Genomic DNA, 27,523 nt, shown 5'->3' with positions numbered 1-27,523 from the left:
CTGACTGACTCACTTACTGACTGACTGACTCATTGACTCACTCACTCTCACTGACCGACTGACTCACTCACTGACTGACTGATTCAGTCTCACTGTCTGACTCACTCTCACTGACTGACTCCTTCTCACTGACTGACTGACTCACTCTCACTGACTCACTCACTCTCACTAACTCACTCGCTCTCACTGACTGACTCACTCACTAACTCTCACTGACTGAGTGACTCTGACTCACTCACTGTCACTGACTGACTCACTTTCACTGACTGACTCACTCACTCATACTGACTGACACTCACTCTGACTGACTCACTCTCTGACTGACTCACTGACTCACTCACTGACTGACTCCCTCACTCACTCTCACTGACTGCCTAACTGACTGACTGACAGACTGACTCACTCACTCTCACTGACTGATTCACTGACTCACTCACTCTCACTGAATGACTTACTCTCTCTGACTGACTCACTCAATCACACTGACTGACTCACTCACTCTCTCTGACTGACTGACTCACTCACACTGACTGACTCACTCACTCACACTTACTGACTCACTCACTCACACGGACTGACTCACTCACTCTCTGACTGACTCACTGACTCACTTACTCTCACTGACTGACTCACTGACTGACTGCCTCACTCACTCTCAGTGACTGAGTGACTCACTGACTGACTCACTCACACTGACTGAGTCCCTCTCACTGACTGACTTATTCACTCTCACTGACTGACTGACTCATTCTCACTGACTGGCTCACTCTCACTGACTGACTCACTGACTCACTCTCACTGACTGACTCACTCTCACTGAATGACTGACTCACTCACTCTCACTGACTGACTCACTCTCACTGACTGACTCACTCACTCCCTGACTGACTCACTCACTTTGACTGACTCACTGACTGACTGACTCACTGACTGACTCATTCTCACTGACTGACACACTCTTACTGACTGACTGACTCACTCTCTGGCTGACTCACTGACTTTCTCACTTTCACTGACTGACTCACTGACTGACTGACTCTCACTGACTGACTGACAGACTCTCACTGACTGACTGACTCACTCTCACTGACTCACTAACTGACTCACTCTCACTGACTGACTGACTCACTCTCACTGACTGACTCATTCTCACTGACTGACTCACTCTCACTGACTGACTCACTCTCACTGAATGACTGACTCACTCACTCTCACTGACTGACTCACTCTCACTGACTGACTCACTCACTCCCTGACTAACTCACTGACTCACTCACTTTCACTGACTGACTCACTGACTGACTGACTGACTGACTCACTCTCACTGACTGACTCACTCACTATCTCTGACTGACTCACTCACTATCTCTGACTCACTCACTCTCTGACTGACTCATTGACTCAGTCACTCTCACTGACCGACTGACTCACTCACTGACTGACTGATTCAGTCTCACTGTCTGACTCACTCTCACTGACTGACTCCTTCTCACTGACTGACTGACTCACTCTCACTGACTCACTCACTCTCACTAACTCACTCGCTCTCACTGACTGACTCACTCACTAACTCTCACTGACTGAGTGACTCTGACTCACTCACTGTCACTGACTGACTCACTTTCACTGACTGACTCACTCACTCATACTGACTGACACTCACTCTGACTGACTCACTCTCTGACTGACTCACTGACTCACTCACTGACTGACTCCCTCACTCACTCTCACTGACTGACTCACTGACTGACTGACTCACTCACACTCACTGACTCACTCACTCTCACTGACTGACTCACTGACTGACTCACTCTCACTGACTGACTGACTCAGTCACTCTCACTGACTGACTGATTCTGACTGACTCAATCAGCTCTCACTGACTGACTCACTCACTCTCACTGACTGACTCACTCACTCTCACTGACTGACTCACTCCCTCTCTGACTGACTCACTGACTCAATCACTCTCACTGAATGACTGACTGACTCACTGACTGACTGACTCACTGACTGACTCTCACTGACTGATTGACAGACTCTCACTGACTGACTGACTCACTCTCACTGACTCACTGCCTGACTCACTGTCACTGACTGACTGACTCACTCTCACTGACTGACTGACTCTCACTGACTCACTGACTGACTCACTCTCACTGACTGACTCACTCTCACTGACTGACTCATTCTCACTGACTGACTCACTCTCACTGACTGACTCACTCTCACTGAATGACTGACTCACTCACTCTCACTGACTGACTCACTCTCACTGACTGACTCACTCACTCCCTGACTGACTCACTGACTGACTGACTCACTGACTGACTCACTCTCACTGACTGACTCACCCACTCTCACTGACTGACTGACTGACTCACTGACTGACTGACTCAGTCTCACTGACTGACTCACTCTCACTGACTGACTCCTTCTCACTGACTGACTGACTCACTCTCACTGACTCATTCACTCTCACTGACTCACTCACTCTCACTGACTCACTCACTCACTAACTCTCACTGACTGACTCACTCTGACTGACTCACTCTCTGACTGACTCACTGACTGACTCCCTCACTCACTCATTCTCACTGATTGACTCAATGACTGACTGACTGACTCACTCACACTCACTGACTCACTCACTCTCACTGACTGACTCACTGACTGACTCACTCTCACTGACTGACTGACTCAGTCACTCTCACTGACTGACTGATTCTGACTGACTCAATCAGCTCTCACTGACTGACTCACTCACTCTCACTGACTGACTCACTCACTCTCACTGACTGACTCACTCCCTCTCTGACTGACTCACTGACTCAATCACTCTCACTGAATGACTGACTGACTCACTGACTGACTGACTCACTGACTGACTCTCACTGACTGATTGACAGACTCTCACTGACTGACTGACTCACTCTCACTGACTCACTGCCTGACTCACTGTCACTGACTGACTGACTCACTCTCACTGACTGACTGACTCTCACTGACTCACTGACTGACTCACTCTCACTGACTGACTCACTCTCACTGACTGACTCATTCTCACTGACTGACTCACTCTCACTGACTGACTCACTCTCACTGAATGACTGACTCACTCACTCTCACTGACTGACTCACTCTCACTGACTGACTCACTCACTCCCTGACTGACTCACTGACTGACTGACTCACTGACTGACTCACTCTCACTGACTGACTCACCCACTCTCACTGACTGACTGACTGACTCACTGACTGACTGACTCAGTCTCACTGACTGACTCACTCTCACTGACTGACTCCTTCTCACTGACTGACTGACTCACTCTCACTGACTCATTCACTCTCACTGACTCACTCACTCTCACTGACTCACTCACTCACTAACTCTCACTGACTGACTCACTCTGACTGACTCACTCTCTGACTGACTCACTGACTGACTCCCTCACTCACTCATTCTCACTGATTGACTCAATGACTGACTGACTGACTCACACTCACTGACTGACTGACTCACTCTCACTGACTGACTCACTGACTGACTCACTCTCACTGACTGACTGACTCAGTCACTCTCACTGACTGACTGATTCTGACTGACTCAATCAGCTCTCACTGACTGACTCACTCACTCTCACTGACTGACTCACTCACTCTCACTGACTGACTCACTCCCTCTCTGACTGACTCACTGACTCAATCACTCTCACTGAATGACTGACTGACTCACTGACTGACTGACTCACTGACTGACTCTCACTGACTGATTGACAGACTCTCACTGACTGACTGACTCACTCTCACTGACTCACTGCCTGACTCACTGTCACTGACTGACTGACTCACTCTCACTGACTGACTCTCAGTCACTCTCACTGACTGACTGATTCTGACTAACTCAATCAGCTCTCACTGACTGACTCACTCACTCTCACTGACTGACTCACTCACTCTCACTGACTGACTCACTCCCTCTCTGACTTACTCACTCACTCGCACTGACCGACTGACTCACTCACTGACTGACTCACTCACTGACTGACTCTCACTGACTGATTGACAGACTCTCACTGACTGACTGACTCACTCTCACTGACTGACTGCCTGACTCACTCTCACTGACTGACTGACTCACTCTCACTGACTGACTCATTCTCACTGATTGACTCACTCTCACTGACTGACTCACTTTCACTGACTCACTCACTCTCACTGACTGCCTCACTCTTACTGACTGACTGACTCACTCTCTGGCTGACTCACTGACTTTCTCACTTTCACTGACTGACTCACTGACTGACTCACTCTCACTGATTGACTCACTCTCTATCTCTGACTGACTCACTCACTATCTCTGACTCACTCACTCTCTTACTGACTCATTGACTCACTCACTCTCACTGACTGACTCACTTACTGACTGACTGACTCAGTGTCACTGACTGACTCACTCTCACTGACTGACTCCTTCTCACTGACTGACTGACTCATTCTCACTGACTCACTCACTCTCACTGACTTACTCACTCTCACTCTCACTGACTCACTCACTCTCACTGACTCACTCACTTTCACTGACTGACTCACTCACTCATACTGACTGACACTCACTCTGACTGACTCACTCTCTGACTGACTCACTGACTCACTCACTGACTGACTCCCTCACTCACTCTCACTGACTGCCTAACTGACTGACTGACAGACTAACTCACTCACTCTCACTGACTGATTCACTGACTCACTCACTCTCACTGAATGACTTACTCTCTCTGACTGACTCACTCAATCACACTGACTGACTCACTCACTCTCTCTGACTGACTGACTCACTCACACTGACTGACTCACTCACTCACACTTACTGACTCACTCACTCACACGGACTGACTCACTCACTCTCTGACTGACTCACTGACTCACTCACTCTCACTGACTGACTCACTGACTGACTGCCTCACTCACTCTCAGTGACTGAGTGACTCACTGACTGACTCACTCACACTGACTGAGTCCCTCTCACTGACTGACTTATTCACTCTCACTGACTGACTGACTCATTCTCACTGACTGGCTCACTCTCACTGACTGACTGACTCACTCACTCTCACTGACTGACTGACTCACTCTCACTGACTGACTCACTCTCACTGACTGACTCATTCTCACTGACTGACTCACTCTCACTGACTGACTCACTCTCACTGAATGACTGACTCACTCACTCTCACTGACTGACTCACTCTCACTGACTGACTCACTCACTCCCTGACTGACTCACTGACTCACTCACTTTCACTGACTGACTCACTGACTGACTGACACACTGACTGACTCACTCTCACTGACTGACTCACTCACTCTCACTGACTGACTGACTGACTCACTGACTGACTGACTCAGTCTCACTGACTGACTCCTTCTCACTGACTGACTGACTCACTCTCACTGACTCATTCACTCTCACTGACTCACTCACTCTCACTGACTCACTCACTCTCACTGACTCACTCACTCACTAACTCTCACTGACTGACTCACTCTGGCTGACTCACTCTCTGACTGACTCACTGACTGACTCCCTCACTCACTCATTCTCACTGATTGACTCAATGACTGACTGACTCACTCACACTCACTGACTGACTGACTCACTCTCACTGACTGACTCACTGACTGACTCACTCTCACTGACTGACTGACTCAGTCAGTCTCACTGACTGACTGATTCTGACTAACTCAATCAGCTCTCACTGACTGACTGACTCACTCTCACTGACTGACTCACTCACTCTCACTGACTGACTCACTGCCTCTCTGACTGACTCACTGACTCACTCACTCTCACTATTTGACTGACTGACTCACTGACTGACTCACTCACTGACTGACTCTCACTGACTGACTGACAGACTCTCACTGATTGATTGACTCACTCTCACTGACTCACTGACTGACTCACTCTCACTGACTGACTGACTCACTCTCACTGACTGACTCATTCTCACTGATTGACTCACTCTCACTGACTGACTCACTCTCACTGACTCACTCACTCTCACTGACTGCCTCACTCTTACTGACTGACTGACTCACTCTCTGGCTGACTCACTGACTTTCTCACTTTCACTGACTGACTCACTGACTGACTGACTCTCACTGACTGACTGACAGACTCTCACTGACTGACTGACTCACTCTCACTGACTCACTGACTGACTCACTCTCACTGACTGACTGACTCACTCTCACTGACTGACTCATTCTCACTGACTGACTCACTCTCACTGACTGACTCACTCTCACTGAATGACTGACTCACTCACTCTCACTGACTGACTCACTCTCACTGACTGACTCACTCACTCCCTGACTAACTCACTGACTCACTCACTTTCACTGACTGACTCACTGACTGACTGACTGACTGACTCACTCTCACTGACTGACTGACTCACTATCTCTGACTGACTCACTCACTATCTCTGACTCACTCACTCTCTGACTGACTCATTGACTCAGTCACTCTCACTGACCGACTGACTCACTCACTGACTGACTGATTCAGTCTCACTGTCTGACTCACTCTCACTGACTGACTCCTTCTCACTGACTGACTGACTCACTCTCACTGACTCACTCACTCTCACTAACTCACTCGCTCTCACTGACTGACTCACTCACTAACTCTCACTGACTGAGTGACTCTGACTCACTCACTGTCACTGACTGACTCACTTTCACTGACTGACTCACTCACTCATACTGACTGACACTCACTCTGACTGACTCACTCTCTGACTGACTCACTGACTCACTCACTGACTGACTCCCTCACTCACTCTCACTGACTGACTCACTGACTGACTCACTCACTCACACTCACTGACTCACTCACTCTCACTGACTGACTCACTGACTGACTCACTCTCACTGACTGACTGACTCAGTCACTCTCACTGACTGACTGATTCTGACTGACTCAATCAGCTCTCACTGACTGACTCACTCACTCTCACTGACTGACTCACTCACTCTCACTGACTGACTCACTCCCTCTCTGACTGACTCACTGACTCAATCACTCTCACTGAATGACTGACTGACTCACTGACTGACTGACTCACTGACTGACTCTCACTGACTGATTGACAGACTCTCACTGACTGACTGACTCACTCTCACTGACTCACTGCCTGACTCACTGTCACTGACTGACTGACTCACTCTCACTGACTGACTCTCAGTCACTCTCACTGACTGACTGATTCTGACTAACTCAATCAGCTCTCACTGACTGACTCACTCACTCACTCTCACTGACTGACTCACTCACTCTCACTGACTGACTCACTCCCTCTCTGACTTACTCACTCACTCGCACTGACCGACTGACTCACTCACTGACTGACTCACTCACTGACTGACTCTCACTGACTGATTGACAGACTCTCACTGACTGACTGACTCACTCTCACTGACTGACTGCCTGACTCACTCTCACTGACTGACTGACTCACTCTCACTGACTGACTCATTCTCACTGATTGACTCACTCTCACTGACTGACTCACTCTCACTGACTCACTCACTCTCACTGACTGCCTCACTCTTACTGACTGACTGACTCACTCTCTGGCTGACTCACTGACTTTCTCACTTTCACTGACTGACTCACTGACTGACTGACTGACTCACTCTCACTGATTGACTCACTCTCTATCTCTGACTGACTCACTCACTATCTCTGACTCACTCACTCTCTTACTGACTCATTGACTCACTCACTCTCACTGACTGACTCACTTACTGACTGACTGACTCAGTGTCACTGACTGACTCACTCTCACTGACTGACTCCTTCTCACTGACTGACTGACTCATTCTCACTGACTCACTCACTCTCACTGACTTACTCACTCTCACTCTCACTGACTCACTCACTCTCACTGACTCACTCACTTTCACTGACTGACTCACTCACTCATACTGACTGACACTCACTCTGACTGACTCACTCTCTGACTGACTCACTGACTCACTCACTGACTGACTCCCTCACTCACTCTCACTGACTGCCTAACTGACTGACTGACAGACTAACTCACTCACTCTCACTGACTGATTCACTGACTCACTCACTCTCACTGAATGACTTACTCTCTCTGACTGACTCACTCAATCACACTGACTGACTCACTCACTCTCTCTGACTGACTGACTCACTCACACTGACTGACTCACTCACTCACACTTACTGACTCACTCACTCACACGGACTGACTCACTCACTCTCTGACTGACTCACTGACTCACTCACTCTCACTGACTGACTCACTGACTGACTGCCTCACTCACTCTCAGTGACTGAGTGACTCACTGACTGACTCACTCACACTGACTGAGTCCCTCTCACTGACTGACTTATTCACTCTCACTGACTGACTGACTCATTCTCACTGACTGGCTCACTCTCACTGACTGACTGACTCACTCACTCTCACTGACTGACTGACTCACTCTCACTGACTGACTCACTCTCACTGACTGACTCATTCTCACTGACTGACTCACTCTCACTGACTGACTCACTCTCACTGAATGACTGACTCACTCACTCTCACTGACTGACTCACTCTCACTGACTGACTCACTCACTCCCTGACTGACTCACTGACTCACTCACTTTCACTGACTGACTCACTGACTGACTGACACACTGACTGACTCACTCTCACTGACTGACTCACTCACTCTCACTGACTGACTGACTGACTCACTGACTGACTGACTCAGTCTCACTGACTGACTCCTTCTCACTGACTGACTGACTCACTCTCACTGACTCATTCACTCTCACTGACTCACTCACTCTCACTGACTCACTCACTCTCACTGACTCACTCACTCACTAACTCTCACTGACTGACTCACTCTGGCTGACTCACTCTCTGACTGACTCACTGACTGACTCCCTCACTCACTCATTCTCACTGATTGACTCAATGACTGACTGACTCACTCACACTCACTGACTGACTGACTCACTCTCACTGACTGACTCACTGACTGACTCACTCTCACTGACTGACTGACTCAGTCAGTCTCACTGACTGACTGATTCTGACTAACTCAATCAGCTCTCACTGACTGACTCACTCACTCTCACTGACTGACTCACTCACTCTCACTGACTGACTCACTGCCTCTCTGACTGACTCACTGACTCACTCACTCTCACTATTTGACTGACTGACTCACTGACTGACTCACTCACTGACTGACTCTCACTGACTGACTGACAGACTCTCACTGATTGATTGACTCACTCTCACTGACTCACTGACTGACTCACTCTCACTGACTGACTGACTCACTCTCACTGACTGACTCATTCTCACTGATTGACTCACTCTCACTGACTGACTCACTCTCACTGACTCACTCACTCTCACTGACTGCCTCACTCTTACTGACTGACTGACTCACTCTCTGGCTGACTCACTGACTTTCTCACTTTCACTGACTGACTCACTGACTGACTGACTCTCACTGACTGACTGACAGACTCTCACTGACTGACTGACTCACTCTCACTGACTCACTGACTGACTCACTCTCACTGACTGACTGACTCACTCTCACTGACTGACTCATTCTCACTGACTGACTCACTCTCACTGACTGACTCACTCTCACTGAATGACTGACTCACTCACTCTCACTGACTGACTCACTCTCACTGACTGACTCACTCACTCCCTGACTAACTCACTGACTCACTCACTTTCACTGACTGACTCACTGACTGACTGACTGACTGACTCACTCTCACTGACTGACTGACTCACTATCTCTGACTGACTCACTCACTATCTCTGACTCACTCACTCTCTGACTGACTCATTGACTCAGTCACTCTCACTGACCGACTGACTCACTCACTGACTGACTGATTCAGTCTCACTGTCTGACTCACTCTCACTGACTGACTCCTTCTCACTGACTGACTGACTCACTCTCACTGACTCACTCACTCTCACTAACTCACTCGCTCTCACTGACTGACTCACTCACTAACTCTCACTGACTGAGTGACTCTGACTCACTCACTGTCACTGACTGACTCACTTTCACTGACTGACTCACTCACTCATACTGACTGACACTCACTCTGACTGACTCACTCTCTGACTGACTCACTGACTCACTCACTGACTGACTCCCTCACTCACTCTCACTGACTGACTCACTGACTGACTCACTCACTCACACTCACTGACTCACTCACTCTCACTGACTGACTCACTGACTGACTCACTCTCACTGACTGACTGACTCAGTCACTCTCACTGACTGACTGATTCTGACTGACTCAATCAGCTCTCACTGACTGACTCACTCACTCTCACTGACTGACTCACTCACTCTCACTGACTGACTCACTCCCTCTCTGACTGACTCACTGACTCAATCACTCTCACTGAATGACTGACTGACTCACTGACTGACTGACTCACTGACTGACTCTCACTGACTGATTGACAGACTCTCACTGACTGACTGACTCACTCTCACTGACTCACTGCCTGACTCACTGTCACTGACTGACTGACTCACTCTCACTGACTGACTCTCAGTCACTCTCACTGACTGACTGATTCTGACTAACTCAATCAGCTCTCACTGACTGACTCACTCACTCACTCTCACTGACTGACTCACTCACTCTCACTGACTGACTCACTCCCTCTCTGACTTACTCACTCACTCGCACTGACCGACTGACTCACTCACTGACTGACTCACTCACTGACTGACTCTCACTGACTGATTGACAGACTCTCACTGACTGACTGACTCACTCTCACTGACTCACTGCCTGACTCACTCTCACTGACTGACTGACTCACTCTCACTGACTGACTCATTCTCACTGATTGACTCACTCTCACTGACTGACTCACTCTCACTGACTCACTCACTCTCACTGACTGCCTCACTCTTACTGACTGACTGACTCACTCTCTGGCTGACTCACTGACTTTCTCACTTTCACTGACTGACTCACTGACTGACTGACTGACTCACTCTCACTGATTGACTCACTCTCTATCTCTGACTGACTCACTCACTATCTCTGACTCACTCACTCTCTGACTGACTCATTGACTCACTCACTCTCACTGACTGACTCACTTACTGACTGACTGACTCAGTGTCACTGACTGACTCACTCTCACTGACTGACTCCTTCTCACTGACTGACTGACTCATTCTCACTGACTCACCCACTCTCACTGACTTACTCACTCTCACTCTCACTGACTCACTCACTCTCACTGACTCACTCACTAACTCTCACTGACTGACTGACTGACTCACTCACTGTCACTGACTGACTCACTTTCACTGACTGACTCACTCACTCATACTGACTGACACTCACTCTGACTGACTCACTCTCTGACTGACTCACTGACTCACTCACTGACTGACTCCCTCACTCACTCTCACTGACTGCCTAACTGACTGACTGACAGACTGACTCACTCACTCTCACTGACTGATTCACTGACTCACTCACTCTCACTGAATGACTTACTCTCTCTGACTGACTCACTCAATCACACTGACTGACTCACTCACTCTCTCTGACTGACTGACTCACTCACACTGACTGACTCACTCACTCACACTTACTGACTCACTCACTCACACGGACTGACTCACTCACTCTCTGACTGACTCACTGACTCACTCACTCTCACTGACTGACTCACTGACTGACTGCCTCACTCACTCTCAGTGACTGAGTGACTCACTGACTGACTCACTCACACTGACTGAGTCCCTCTCACTGACTTACTTATTCACTCTCACTGACTGACTGACTCATTCTCACTGACTGGCTCACTCTCACTGACTGACTGACTCACTCACTCTCACTGACTGACTGACTCACTCTCACTGACTGACTCACTCTCACTGACTGACTCATTCTCACTGACTGACTCACTCTCACTGACTGACTCACTCTCACTGAATGACTGACTCACTCACTCTCACTGACTGACTCACTCTCACTGACTGACTCACTCACTCCCTGACTGACTCACTGACTCACTCACTTTCACTGACTGACTCACTGACTGACTGACTCACTGACTGACTCACTCTCACTGACTGACTCACTCACTCTCACTGACTGACTGACTGACTCACTGACTGACTGACTCAGTCTCACTGACTGACTCCTTCTCACTGACTGACTGACTCACTCTCACTGACTCATTCACTCTCACTGACTCACTCACTCTCACTGACTCACTCACTCTCACTGACTCACTCACTCACTAACTCTCACTGACTGACTCACTCTGACTGACTCACTCTCTGACTGACTCACTGACTGACTCCCTCACTCACTCATTCTCACTGATTGACTCAATGACTGACTGATTCACTCACACTCACTGACTGACTGACTCACTCTCACTGACTGACTCACTGACTGACTCACTCTCACTGACTGACTGACTCACTCTCACTGACTCACTGACTGACTCACTCTCACTGACTGACTCACTCTCACTGACTGACTCATTCTCACTGACTGACTCACTCTCACTGACTGACTCACTCTCACTGAATGACTGACTCACTCACTCTCACTGACTGACTCACTCCCTCTCTGACTGACTCACTGACTCAATCACTCTCACTGAATGACTGACTGACTCACTGACTGACTGACTCACTGACTGACTCTCACTGACTGATTGACAGACTCTCACTGACTGACTGACTCACTCTCACTGACTCACTGCCTGACTCACTGTCACTGACTGACTGACTCACTCTCACTGACTGACTCTCAGTCACTCTCACTGACTGACTGATTCTGACTAACTCAATCAGCTCTCACTGACTGACTCACTCACTCTCACTGACTGACTCACTCACTCTCACTGACTGACTCACTCCCTCTCTGACTTACTCACTCACTCGCACTGACCGACTGACTCACTCACTGACTGACTCACTCACTGACTGACTCTCACTGACTGATTGACAGACTCTCACTGACTGACTGACTCACTCTCACTGACTCACTGCCTGACTCACTCTCACTGACTGACTGACTCACTCTCACTGACTGACTCATTCTCACTGATTGACTCACTCTCACTGACTGACTCACTCTCACTGACTCACTCACTCTCACTGACTGCCTCACTCTTACTGACTGACTGACTCACTCTCTGGCTGACTCACTGACTTTCTCACTTTCACTGACTGACTCACTGACTGACTGACTGACTCACTCTCACTGATTGACTCACTCTCTATCTCTGACTGACTCACTCACTATCTCTGACTCACTCACTCTCTGACTGACTCATTGACTCACTCACTCTCACTGACTGATTCACTTTCACTGACTGACTCACTCCCACTGTCTGACTCACTTTCACTGACTGACTCACTCACACTGACTGACTCATTGACTGACTGACTCACTCACTCACTCACTCACTCTCACTGTCTGACCGACTCACTCACTGACTGACTGACTCACTGACTGACTCACACTGACTGACTTACAGACTCTCACTGACTGACTGACTCACTCTCACTGACTCACTGACTGACTCACTCTCACTGACTGACTCACTCTCACTGACTGACTCATTCTCACTGACTGACTCACTCTCACTGACTGACTCATTCTCACTGACTGACTCACTCTCACTGACTGACTCACTCTCACTGAATGACTGACTCACTCACTCTCACTGACTGACTCACTCTCACTGACTGACTCACTCACTCCCTGACCGACTCACTGACTGACTGACTCACTGACTGACTCACTCTCACTGATTGACTCACTCTCTATCTCTGACTGACTCACTCACTATCTCTGACTCACTCACTCTCTGACTGACTCATTGACTCACTCACTCTCACTGACTGACTCACTTACTGACTGACTGACTCAGTGTCACTGACTGACTCACTCTCACTGACTGACTCCTTCTCACTGACTGACTGACTCATTCTCACTGACTCACCCACTCTCACTGACTTACTCACTCTCACTCTCACTGACTCACTCACTCTCACTGACTCACTCACTAACTCTCACTGACTGACTGACTTTGACTCACTCACTGTCACTGACTGACTCACTTTCACTGACTGACTCACTCACTCATACTGACTGACACTCACTCTGACTGACTCACTCTCTGACTGACTCACTGACTCACTCACTGACTGACTCCCTCACTCACTCTCACTGACTGCCTAACTGACTGACTGACAGACTGACTCACTCACTCTCACTGACTGATTCACTGACTCACTCACTCTCACTGAATGACTTACTCTCTCTGACTGACTCACTCAATCACACTGACTGACTCACTCACTCTCTCTGACTGACTGACTCACTCACACTGACTGACTCACTCACTCACACTTACTGACTCACTCACTCACATGGACTGACTCACTCACTCTCTGACTGACTCACTGACTAACTCACTCTCACTGACTGACTCACTGACTGACTGCCTCACTCACTCTCAGTGACTGAGTGACTCACTGACTGACTCACTCACACTGACTGAGTCCCTCTCACTGACTGACTTATTCACTCTCACTGACTGACTGACTCATTCTCACTGACTGGCTCACTCTCACTGACTGACTGACTCACTCACTCTCACTGACTGACTGACTCACTCTCACTGACTGACTCACTCTCACTGACTGACTCATTCTCACTGACTGACTCACTCTCACTGACTGACTCACTCTCACTGAATGACTGACTCACTCACTCTCACTGACTGACTCACTCACTCCCTGACTGACTCACTGACTCACTCACTTTCACTGACTGACTCACTGACTGACTGACTCACTGACTGACTCACTCTCACTGACTGACTCACTCACTCTCACTGACTGACTGACTGACTCACTGACTGACTGACTCAGTCTCACTGACTGACTCCTTCTCACTGACTGACTGACTCACTCTCACTGACTCATTCACTCTCACTGACTCACTCACTCTCACTGACTCACTCACTCTCATTGACTCACTCGCTCACTAACTCTCACTGACTGACTCACTCTGACTGACTCACTCTCTGACTGACTCACTGACTGACTCCCTCACTCACTCATTCTCACTGATTGACTCAATGACTGACTGACTCACTCACACTCACTGACTGACTGACTCACTCTCACTGACTGACTCACTGACTGACTCACTCTCACTGACTGACTGACTCACTCTCACTGACTCACTGACTGACTCACTCTCACTGACTGACTGACTCACTCTCACTGACTGACTCATTCTCACTGACTGACTCACTCTCACTGACTGACTCACTCTCACTGAATGACTGACTCACTCACTTTCACTGACTGACTCACTGACTGACTGACTCACTGACTGACTCACTCTCACTGACTGACTCACTCACTATCTCTGACTGACTCACTCACTATCTCTGACTCACTCACTCTCTGACTGACTCATTGACTCACTCACTCTCACTGACCGACTGACTCACTCACTGACTGACTGATTCAGTCTCACTGTCTGACTCACTCTCACTGACTGACTCCTTCTCACTGACTGACTGACTCACTCTCACTTACTCACTCACTCTCACTGACTCACTCGCTCTCACTGACTGACTCACTCACTAACTCTCACTGACTGAGTGACTCTGACTCACTCACTGTCACTGACTGACTCACTTTCACTGACTGACTCACTCACTCATACTGACTGACACTCACTCTGACTGACTCACTCTCTGACTGACTCACTGACTCACTCACTGACTGACTCCCTCACTCACTCTCACTGACTGACTCACTGACTGACTGACTCACTCACACTCACTGACTGACTCATTCTCACTGACTGACTCACTGACTGACTCACTCTCACTGACTGACTGACTCAGTCACTCTCACTGACTGACTGATTCTGACTGACTCAATCAGCTCTCACTGACTGACTCACTCACTCTCACTGACTGACTCACTCACTCTCACTGACTGACTCACTCCCTCTCTAACTGACTCACTGACTCAATCACTCTCACTGAATGACTGACTGACTCACTGACTGACTGACTCACTGACTGACTCTCACTGACTGATTGACAGACACTCACTGACTGACTGACTCACTCTCACTGACTCACTGCCTGACTCACTGTCACTGACTGACTGACTCACTCTCACTGACTGACTCTCAGTCACTCTCACTGACTGACTGATTCTGACTAACTCAATCAGCTCTCACTGACTGACTCACTCACTCTCACTGACTGACTCACTCACTCTCACTGACTGACTCACTCCCTCTCTGACTTACTCACTCACTCGCACTGACCGACTGACTCACTCACTGACTGACTCACTCACTGACTGACTCTCACTGACTGATTGACAGACTCTCACTGACTGACTGACTCACTCTCACTGACTCACTGCCTGACTCACTCTCACTGACTGACTGACTCACTCTCACTGACTGACTCATTCTCACTGATTGACTCGATCTCACTGACTGACTCACTTTCACTGACTCACTCACTCTCACTGACTGCCTCACTCTTACTGACTGACTGACTCACTCTCTGGCTGACTCACTGACTTTCTCACTTTCACTGACTGACTCACTGACTGACTGACTGACTCACTCTCACTGATTGACTCACTCTCTATCTCTGACTGACTCACTCACTATCTCTGACTCACTCACTCTCTGACTGACTCATTGACTCACTCACTCTCACTGACTGACTCACTTACTGACTGACTGACTCAGTGTCACTGACTGACTCACTCTTACTGACTGACTCCTTCTCACTGACTGACTGACTCATTCTCACTGACTCACCCACTCTCACTGACTTACTCACTCTCACTCTCACTGACTCACTCACTCTCACTGACTCACTCACTAACTCTCACTGACTGACTGACTGACTCACTCACTGTCACTGACTGACTCACTTTCACTGACTGACTCACTCACTCATACTGACTGACACTCACTCTGACTGACTCACTCTCTGACTGACTCACTGACTCACTCACTGACTGACTCCCTCACTCACTCTCACTGACTGCCTAACTGACTGACTGACAGACTGACTCACTCACTCTCACTGACTGATTCACTGACTCACTCACTCTCACTGAATGACTTACTCTCTCTGACTGACTCACTCAATCACACTGACTGACTCACTCACTCTCTCTGACTGACTGACTCACTCACACTGACTGACTCACTCACTCACACTTACTGACTCACTCACTCACACAGACTGACTCACTCACTCTCTGACTGACTCACTGACTCACTCACTCTCACTGACTGACTCACTGACTGACTGCCTCACTCACTCTCAGTGACTGAGTGACTCACTGACTGACTCACTCACACTGACTGAGTCCCTCTCACTGACTGACTTATTCACTCTCACTGACTGACTGACTCATTCTCACTGACTGGCTCACTCTCACTGACTGACTGACTCACTCACTCTCACTGACTGACTGACTCACTCTCACTGACTGACTCACTCTCACTGACTGACTCATTCTCACTGACTGACTCACTCTCACTGACTGACTCACTCTCACTGAATGACTGACTCACTCACTCTCACTGACTGACTCACTCTCACTGACTGACTCACTCACTCCCTGACTGACTCACTGACTCACTCACTTTCACTGACTGACTCACTGACTGACTGACTCACTGACTGACTCACTCTCACTGACTGACTCACTCACTCTCACTGACTGACTGACTGACTCACTGACTGACTGACTCAGTCTCACTGACTGACTCCTTCTCACTGACTGACTGACTCACTCTCACTGACTCATTCACTCTCACTGACTCACTCACTCTCACTGACTCACTCACTCTCACTGACTCACTCACTCACTAACTCTCACTGACTGACTCACTCTGACTGACTCACTCTCTGACTGACTCACTGACTGACTCCCTCACTCACTCATTCTCACTGATTGACTCAATGACTGACTGATTCACTCACACTCACTGACTGACTGACTCACTCTCACTGACTGACTCACTGACTGACTCACTCTCACTGACTGACTGACTCACTCTCACTGACTCACTGACTGACTCACTCTCACTGACTGACTCACTCTCACTGACTGACTCATTCTCACTGACTGACTCACTCTCACTGACTGACTCACTCTCACTGAATGACTGACTCACTCACTCTCACTGACTGACTCACTCCCTCTCTGACTGACTCACTGACTCAATCACTCTCACTGAATGACTGACTGACTCACTGACTGACTGACTCACTGACTGACTCTCACTGACTGATTGACAGACTCTCACTGACTGACTGACTCACTCTCACTGACTCACTGCCTGACTCACTGTCACTGACTGACTGACTCACTCTCACTGACTGACTCTCAGTCACTCTCACTGACTGACTGATTCTGACTAACTCAATCAGCTCTCACTGACTGACTCACTCACTCTCACTGACTGACTCACTCACTCTCACTGACTGACTCACTCCCTCTCTGACTTACTCACTCACTCGCACTGACCGACTGACTCACTCACTGACTGACTCACTCACTGACTGACTCTCACTGACTGATTGACAGACTCTCACTGACTGACTGACTCACTCTCACTGACTCACTGCCTGACTCACTCTCACTGACTGACTGACTCACTCTCACTGACTGACTCATTCTCACTGATTGACTCACTCTCACTGACTGACTCACTCTCACTGACTCACTCACTCTCACTGACTGCCTCACTCTTACTGACTAACTGACTCACTCTCTGGCTGACTCACTGACTTTCTCACTTTCACTGACTGACTCACTGACTGACTGACTGACTCACTCTCACTGATTGACTCACTCTCTATCTCTGACTGACTCACTCACTATCTCTGACTCACTCACTCTCTGACTGACTCATTGACTCACTCACTCTCACTGAATGACTCACTTACTGACTGACTGACTCAGTGTCACTGACTGACTCACTCTCACTGACTGACTCCTTCTCACTGACTGACTGACTCATTCTCACTGACTCACCCACTCTCACTGACTTACTCACTCTCACTCTCACTGACTCACTCACTCTCACTGACTCACTCACTAACTCTCACTGACTGACTGACTTTGACTCACTCACTGTCACTGACTGACTCACTTTCACTGACTGACTCACTCACTCATACTGACTGACACTCACTCTGACTGACTCACTCTCTGACTGACTCACTGACTCACTCACTGACTGACTCCCTCACTCACTCTCACTGACTGCCTAACTGACTGACTGACAGACTGACTCACTCACTCTCACTGACTGATTCACTGACTCACTCACTCTCACTGAATGACTTACTCTCTCTGACTGACTCACTCAATCACACTGACTGACTCACTCACTCTCTCTGACTGACTGACTCACTCACACTGACTGACCCACTCACTCACACTTACTGACTCACTCACTCACATGGACTGACTCACTCACTCTCTGACTGACTCACTGACTAACTCACTCTCACTGACTGACTCACTGACTGACTGCCTCACTCACTCTCAGTGACTGAGTGACTCACTGACTGACTCACTCACACTGACTGAGTCCCTCTCACTGACTGACTTATTCACTCTCACTGACTGACTGACTCATTCTCACTGACTGGCTCACTCTCACTGACTGACTGACTCACTCACTCTCACTGACTGACTGACTCACTCTCACTGACTGACTCACTCTCACTGACTGACTCATTCTCACTGACTGACTCACTCTCACTGACTGACTCACTCTCACTGAATGACTGACTCACTCACTCTCACTGACTGACTCACTCTCACTGACTGACTCACTCACTCCCTGACTGACTCACTGACTCACTCACTTTCACTGACTGACTCACTGACTGACTGACTCACTGACTGACTCACTCTCACTGACTGACTCACTCACTCTCACTGACTGACTGACTGACTCACTGACTGACTGACTCAGTCTCACTGACTGACTCCTTCTCACTGACTGACTGACTCACTCTCACTGACTCATTCACTCTCACTGACTCACTCACTCTCACTGACTCACTCACTCTCATTGACTCACTCACTCACTAACTCTCACTGACTGACTCACTCTGACTGACTCACTCTCTGACTGACTCACTGACTGACTCCCTCACTCACTCATTCTCACTGATTGACTCAATGACTGACTGACTCACTCACACTCACTGACTGACTGACTCACTCTCACTGACTGACTCACTGACTGACTCACTCTCACTGACTGACTGACTCACTCTCACTGACTCACTGACTGACTCACTCTCACTGACTGACTGACTCACTCTCACTGACTGACTCATTCTCACTGACTGACTCACTCTCACTGACTGACTCACTCTCACTGAATGACTGACTCACTCTCACTGACTGACTCACTCTCACTGACTGACTCACTCACTCCCTGACTAACTCACTGACTCACTCACTTTCACTGACTGACTCACTGACTGACTGACTGACTGACTCACTCTCACTGACTGACTCACTCACTATCTCTGACTGACTCACTCACTATCTCTGACTCACTCACTCTCTGACTGACTCATTGACTCAGTCACTCTCACTGACCGACTGACTCACTCACTGACTGACTGATTCAGTCTCACTGTCTGACTCACTCTCACTGACTGACTCCTTCTCACTGACTGACTGACTCACCCTCACTGACTCACTCACTCTCACTAACTCACTCGCTCTCACTGACTGACTCACTCACTAACTCTCACTGACTGAGTGACTCTGACTCACTCACTGTCACTGACTGACTCACTTTCACTGACTGACTCACTCACTCATACTGACTGACACTCACTCTGACTGACTCACTCTCTGACTGACTCACTGACTCACTCACTGACTGACTCCCTCACTCACTCTCACTGACTGACTCACTGACTGACTGACTCACTCACACTCACTGACTGACTCATTCTCACTGACTGACTCACTGACTGACTCACTCTCACTGACTGACTGACTCAGTCACTCTCACTGACTGACTGATTCTGACTGACTCAATCAGCTCTCACTGACTGACTCACTCACTCTCACTGACTGACTCACTCACTCTCACTGACTGACTCACTCCCTCTCTAACTGACTCACTGACTCAATCACTCTCACTGAATGACTGACTGACTCACTGACTGACTGACTCACTGACTGACTCTCACTGACTGATTGACAGACACTCACTGACTGACTGACTCACTCTCACTGACTCACTGCCTGACTCACTGTCACTGACTGACTGACTCACTCTCACTGACTGACTCTCAGTCACTCTCACTGACTGACTGATTCTGACTAACTCAATCAGCTCTCACTGACTGACTCACTCACTCTCACTGACTGACTCACTCACTCTCACTGACTGACTCACTCCCTCTCTGACTTACTCACTCACTCGCACTGACCGACTGACTCACTCACTGACTGACTCACTCACTGACTGACTCTCATTGACTGATTGACAGACTCTCACTGACTGACTGACTCACTCTCACTGACTCACTGCCTGACTCACTCTCACTGACTGACTGACTCACTCTCACTGACTGACTCATTCTCACTGATTGACTCGATCTCACTGACTGACTCACTTTCACTGACTCACTCACTCTCACTGACTGCCTCACTCTTACTGACTGACTGACTCACTCTCTGGCTGACTCACTGACTTTCTCACTTTCACTGACTGACTCACTGACTGACTGACTGACTCACTCTCACTGATTGACTCACTCTCTATCTCTGACTGACTCACTCACTATCTCTGACTCACTCACTCTCTGACTGACTCATTGACTCACTCACTCTCACTGACTGACTCACTTACTGACTGACTGACTCAGTGTCACTGACTGACTCACTCTCACTGACTGACTCCTTCTCACTGACTGACTGACTCATTCTCACTGACTCACTCACTCTCACTGACTTACTCACTCTCACTCTCACTGACTCACTCACTCTCACTGACTCACTCACTAACTCTCACTGACTGACTGACTTTGACTCACTCACTGTCACTGACTGACTCACTTTCACTGACTGACTCACTCACTCATACTGACTGACACTCACTCTGACTGACTCACTCTCTGACTGACTCACTGACTCACTCACTGACTGACTCCCTCACTCACTCTCACTGACTGCCTAACTGACTGACTGACAGACTGACTCACTCACTCTCACTGACTGATTCACTGACTCACTCACTCTCACTGAATGACTTACTCTCTCTGACTGACTCACTCAATCACACTGACTGACTCACTCACTCTCTCTGACTGACTGACTGACTCACACTGACTGACTCACTCACTCACACTTACTGACTCACTCACTCACACGGACTGACTCACTCACTCTCTGACTGACTCACTGACTCACTCACTCTCACTGACTGACTCACTGACTGACTGCCTCACTCACTCTCAGTGACTGAGTGACTCACTGACTGACTCACTCACACTGACTGAGTCCCTCTCACTGACTGACTTATTCACTCTCACTGACTGACTGACTCATTCTCACTGACTGGCTCACTCTCACTGACTGACTGACTCACTCACTCTCACTGAATGACTGACTCACTCTCACTGACTGACTCACTCTCACTGACTGACTCATTCTCACTGACTGACTCACTCTCACTGACTGACTCACTCTCACTGAATGACTGACTCACTCACTCTCACTGACTGACTCACTCTCACTGACTGACTCACTCACTCCCTGACTGACTCACTCACTTTCACTGACTGACTCGCTGACTGACTGACTCACTGACTGACTCACTCTCACTGACTGACTCACTCACTCTCACTGACTGACTGACTGACTCACTGACTGACTGACTCAGTCTCACTGACTGACTCCTTCTCACTGACTGACTGACTCACTCTTACTGACTCATTCACTCTCACTGACTCACTCACTCTCACTGACTCACTCACTCTCACTGACTCACTCACTCACTAACTCTCACTGACTGACTCACTCTGACTGACTCACTCTCTGACTGACTCACTGACTGACTCCCTCACTCACTCATTCTCACTGATTGACTCAATGACTGACTGACTCACTCACACTCACTGACTGACTGACTCACTCTCACTGACTGACTCACTGACTGACTCACTCTCACTGACTGACTGACTCAGTCAGTCTCACTGACTGACTGATTCTGACTAACTCAATCAGCTCTCACTGACTGACTCACTCACTCTCACTGACTGACTCACTCACTCTCACTGACTGACTCACTGCCTCTCTGACTGACTCACTGACTCACTCACTCTCACTATTTGACTGACTGACTCACTGACTGACTCACTCACTGACTGACTCTCACTGACTGACTGACAGACTCTCACTGACTGACTGACTCACTCTCACTGACTCACTGACTGACTCACTCTCACTGACTGACTGACTCACTCTCACTGACTGACTCATTCTCACTGATTGACTCACTCTCACTGACTGACTCACTCTCACTGACTCACTCACTCTCACTGACTGCCTCACTCTTACTGACTGACTGACTCACTCTCTGGCTGACTCACTGACTTTCTCACTTTCACTGACTGACTCACTGACTGACTGACTCTCACTGACTGACTGACAGACTCTCACTGACTGACTGACTCACTCTCACTGACTCACTGACTGACTCACTCTCACTGACTGACTGACTCACTCTCACTGACTGACTCATTCTCACTGACTGACTCACTCTCACTGACTGACTCACTCTCACTGAATGACTGACTCACTCACTCACTCTCACTGACTGACTCACTCTCACTGACTGACTCACTCACTCCCTGACTAACTCACTGACTCACTCACTTTCACTGACTGACTCACTGACTGACTGACTGACTCACTCACTCTCACTGACTGACTCACTCACTATCTCTGACTGACTCACTCACTATCTCTGACTCACTCACTCTCTGACTGACTCATTGACTCAGTCACTCTCACTGACCGACTGACTCACTCACTGACTGACTGATTCAGTCTCACTGTCTGACTCACTCTCACTGACTGACTCCTTCTCACTGACTGACTGACTCACTCTCACTGACTCACTCACTCTCACTAACTCACTCGCTCTCACTGACTGACTCACTCACTAACTCTCACTGACTGAGTGACTCTGACTGACTCACTGTCACTGACTGACTCACTTTCACTGACTGACTCACTCACTCATACTGACTGACACTCACTCTGACTGACTCACTCTCTGACTGACTCACTGACTCACTCACTGACTGACTCCCTCACTCACTCTCACTGACTGACTCACTGACTGACTGACTCACTCACACTCACTGACTCACTCACTCTCACTGACTGACTCACTGACTGACTCACTCTCACTGACTGACTGACTCAGTCACTCTCACTGACTGACTGATTCTGACTGACTCAATCAGCTCTCACTGACTGACTCACTCACTCTCACTGACTGACTCACTCACTCTCACTGACTGACTCACTCCCTCTCTGACTGACTCACTGACTCAATCACTCTCACTGAATGACTGACTGACTCACTGACTGACTGACTCACTGACTGACTCTCACTGACTGATTGACAGACTCTCACTGACTGACTGACTCACTCTCACTGACTCACTGCCTGACTCACTGTCACTGACTGACTGACTCACTCTCACTGACTGACTCTCAGTCACTCTCACTGACTGACTGATTCTGACTAACTCAATCAGCTCTCACTGACTGACTCACTCACTCTCACTGACTGACTCACTCACTCTCACTGACTGACTCACTCCCTCTCTGACTTACTCACTCACTCGCACTGACCGACTGACTCACTCACTGACTGACTCACTCACTGACTGACTCTCACTGACTGATTGACAGACTCTCACTGACTGACTGACTCACTCTCACTGACTCACTGCCTGACTCACTCTCACTGACTGACTGACTCACTCTCACTGACTGACTCATTCTCACTGATTGACTCACTCTCACTGACTGACTCACTTTCACTGACTCACTCACTCTCACTGACTGCCTCACTCTTACTGACTGACTGACTCACTCTCTGGCTGACTCACTGACTTTCTCACTTTCACTGACTGACTCACTGACTGACTGACTGACTCACTCTCACTGATTGACTCACTCTCTATCTCTGACTGACTCACTCACTATCTCTGACTCACTCACTCTCTGACTGACTCATTGACTCACTCACTCTCACTGACTGACTCACTTACTGACTGACTGACTCAGTGTCACTGACTGACTCACTCTCACTGACTGACTCCTTCTCACTGACTGACTGACTCATTCTCACTGACTCACTCACTCTCACTGACTTACTCACTCTCACTCTCACTGACTCACTCACTCTCACTGACTCACTCACTAACTCTCACTGACTGACTGACTTTGACTCACTCACTGTCACTGACTGACTCACTTTCACTGACTGACTCACTCACTCATACTGACTGACACTCACTCTGACTGACTCACTCTCTGACTGACTCACTGACTCACTCACTGACTGACTCCCTCACTCACTCTCACTGACTGCCTAACTGACTGACTGACAGACTGACTCACTCACTCTCACTGACTGATTCACTGACTCACTCACTCTCACTGAATGACTTACTCTCTCTGACTGACTCACTCAATCACACTGACTGACTCACTCACTCTCACTGACTGACTCACTCTCACTGACTGACTCACTCACTCCCTGACTAACTCACTGACTCACTCACTTTCACTGACTGACTCACTGACTGACTGACTGACTGACTCACTCTCACTGACTGACTCACTCACTATCTCTGACTGACTCACTCACTATCTCTGACTCACTCACTCTCTGACTGACTCATTGACTCAGTCACTCTCACTGACCGACTGACTCACTCACTGACTGACTGATTCAGTCTCACTGTCTGACTCACTCTCACTGACTGACTCCTTCTCACTGACTGACTGACTCACTCTCACTGACTCACTCACTCTCACTAACTCACTCGCTCTCACTGACTGACTCACTCACTAACTCTCACTGACTGAGTGACTCTGACTGACTCACTGTCACTGACTGACTCACTTTCACTGACTGACTCACTCACTCATACTGACTGACACTCACTCTGACTGACTCACTCTCTGACTGACTCACTGACTCACTCACTGACTGACTCCCTCACTCACTCTCACTGACTGACTCACTGACTGACTGACTCACTCACACTCACTGACTCACTCACTCTCACTGACTGACTCACTGACTGACTCACTCTCACTGACTGACTGACTCAGTCACTCTCACTGACTGACTGATTCTGACTGACTCAATCAGCTCTCACTGACTGACTCACTCACTCTCACTGACTGACTCACTCACTCTCACTGACTGACTCACTCCCTCTCTGACTGACTCACTGACTCAATCACTCTCACTGAATGACTGACTGACTCACTGACTGACTGACTCACTGACTGACTCTCACTGACTGATTGACAGACTCTCACTGACTGACTGACTCACTCTCACTGACTCACTGCCTGACTCACTGTCACTGACTGACTGACTCACTCTCACTGACTGACTCTCAGTCACTCTCACTGACTGACTGATTCTGACTAACTCAATCAGCTCTCACTGACTGACTCACTCACTCTCACTGACTGACTCACTCACTCTCACTGACTGACTCACTCCCTCTCTGACTTACTCACTCACTCGCACTGACCAACTGACTCACTCACTGACTGACTCACTCACTGACTGACTCTCACTAACTGATTGACAGACTCTCACTGACTGACTGACTCACTCTCACTGACTCACTGCCTGACTCACTCTCACTGACTGACTGACTCACTCTCACTGACTGACTCATTCTCACTGACTGACTCACTCTCACTGACTGACTCACTCTCACTGAATGACTGACTCACTCTCACTGACTGACTCACTCTCACTGACTGACTCACTCACTCCCTGACTAACTCACTGACTCACTCACTTTCACTGACTGACTCACTGACTGACTGACTGACTGACTCACTCTCACTGACTGACTCACTCACTATCTCTGACTGACTCACTCACTATCTCTGACTCACTCACTCTCTGACTGACTCATTGACTCAGTCACTCTCACTGACCGACTGACTCACTCACTGACTGACTGATTCAGTCTCACTGTCTGACTCACTCTCACTGACTGACTCCTTCTCACTGACTGACTGACTCACCCTCACTGACTCACTCACT

The sequence above is a fragment of the Triturus cristatus genome, chromosome 5_2 (genome assembly GCF_964204655.1).
Source record: "Triturus cristatus chromosome 5_2, aTriCri1.1, whole genome shotgun sequence".
NCBI classification, from domain to species: Eukaryota; Metazoa; Chordata; class Amphibia; order Caudata; family Salamandridae; genus Triturus; species Triturus cristatus.
Note: the sequence above shows the minus strand (reverse complement) of the source record.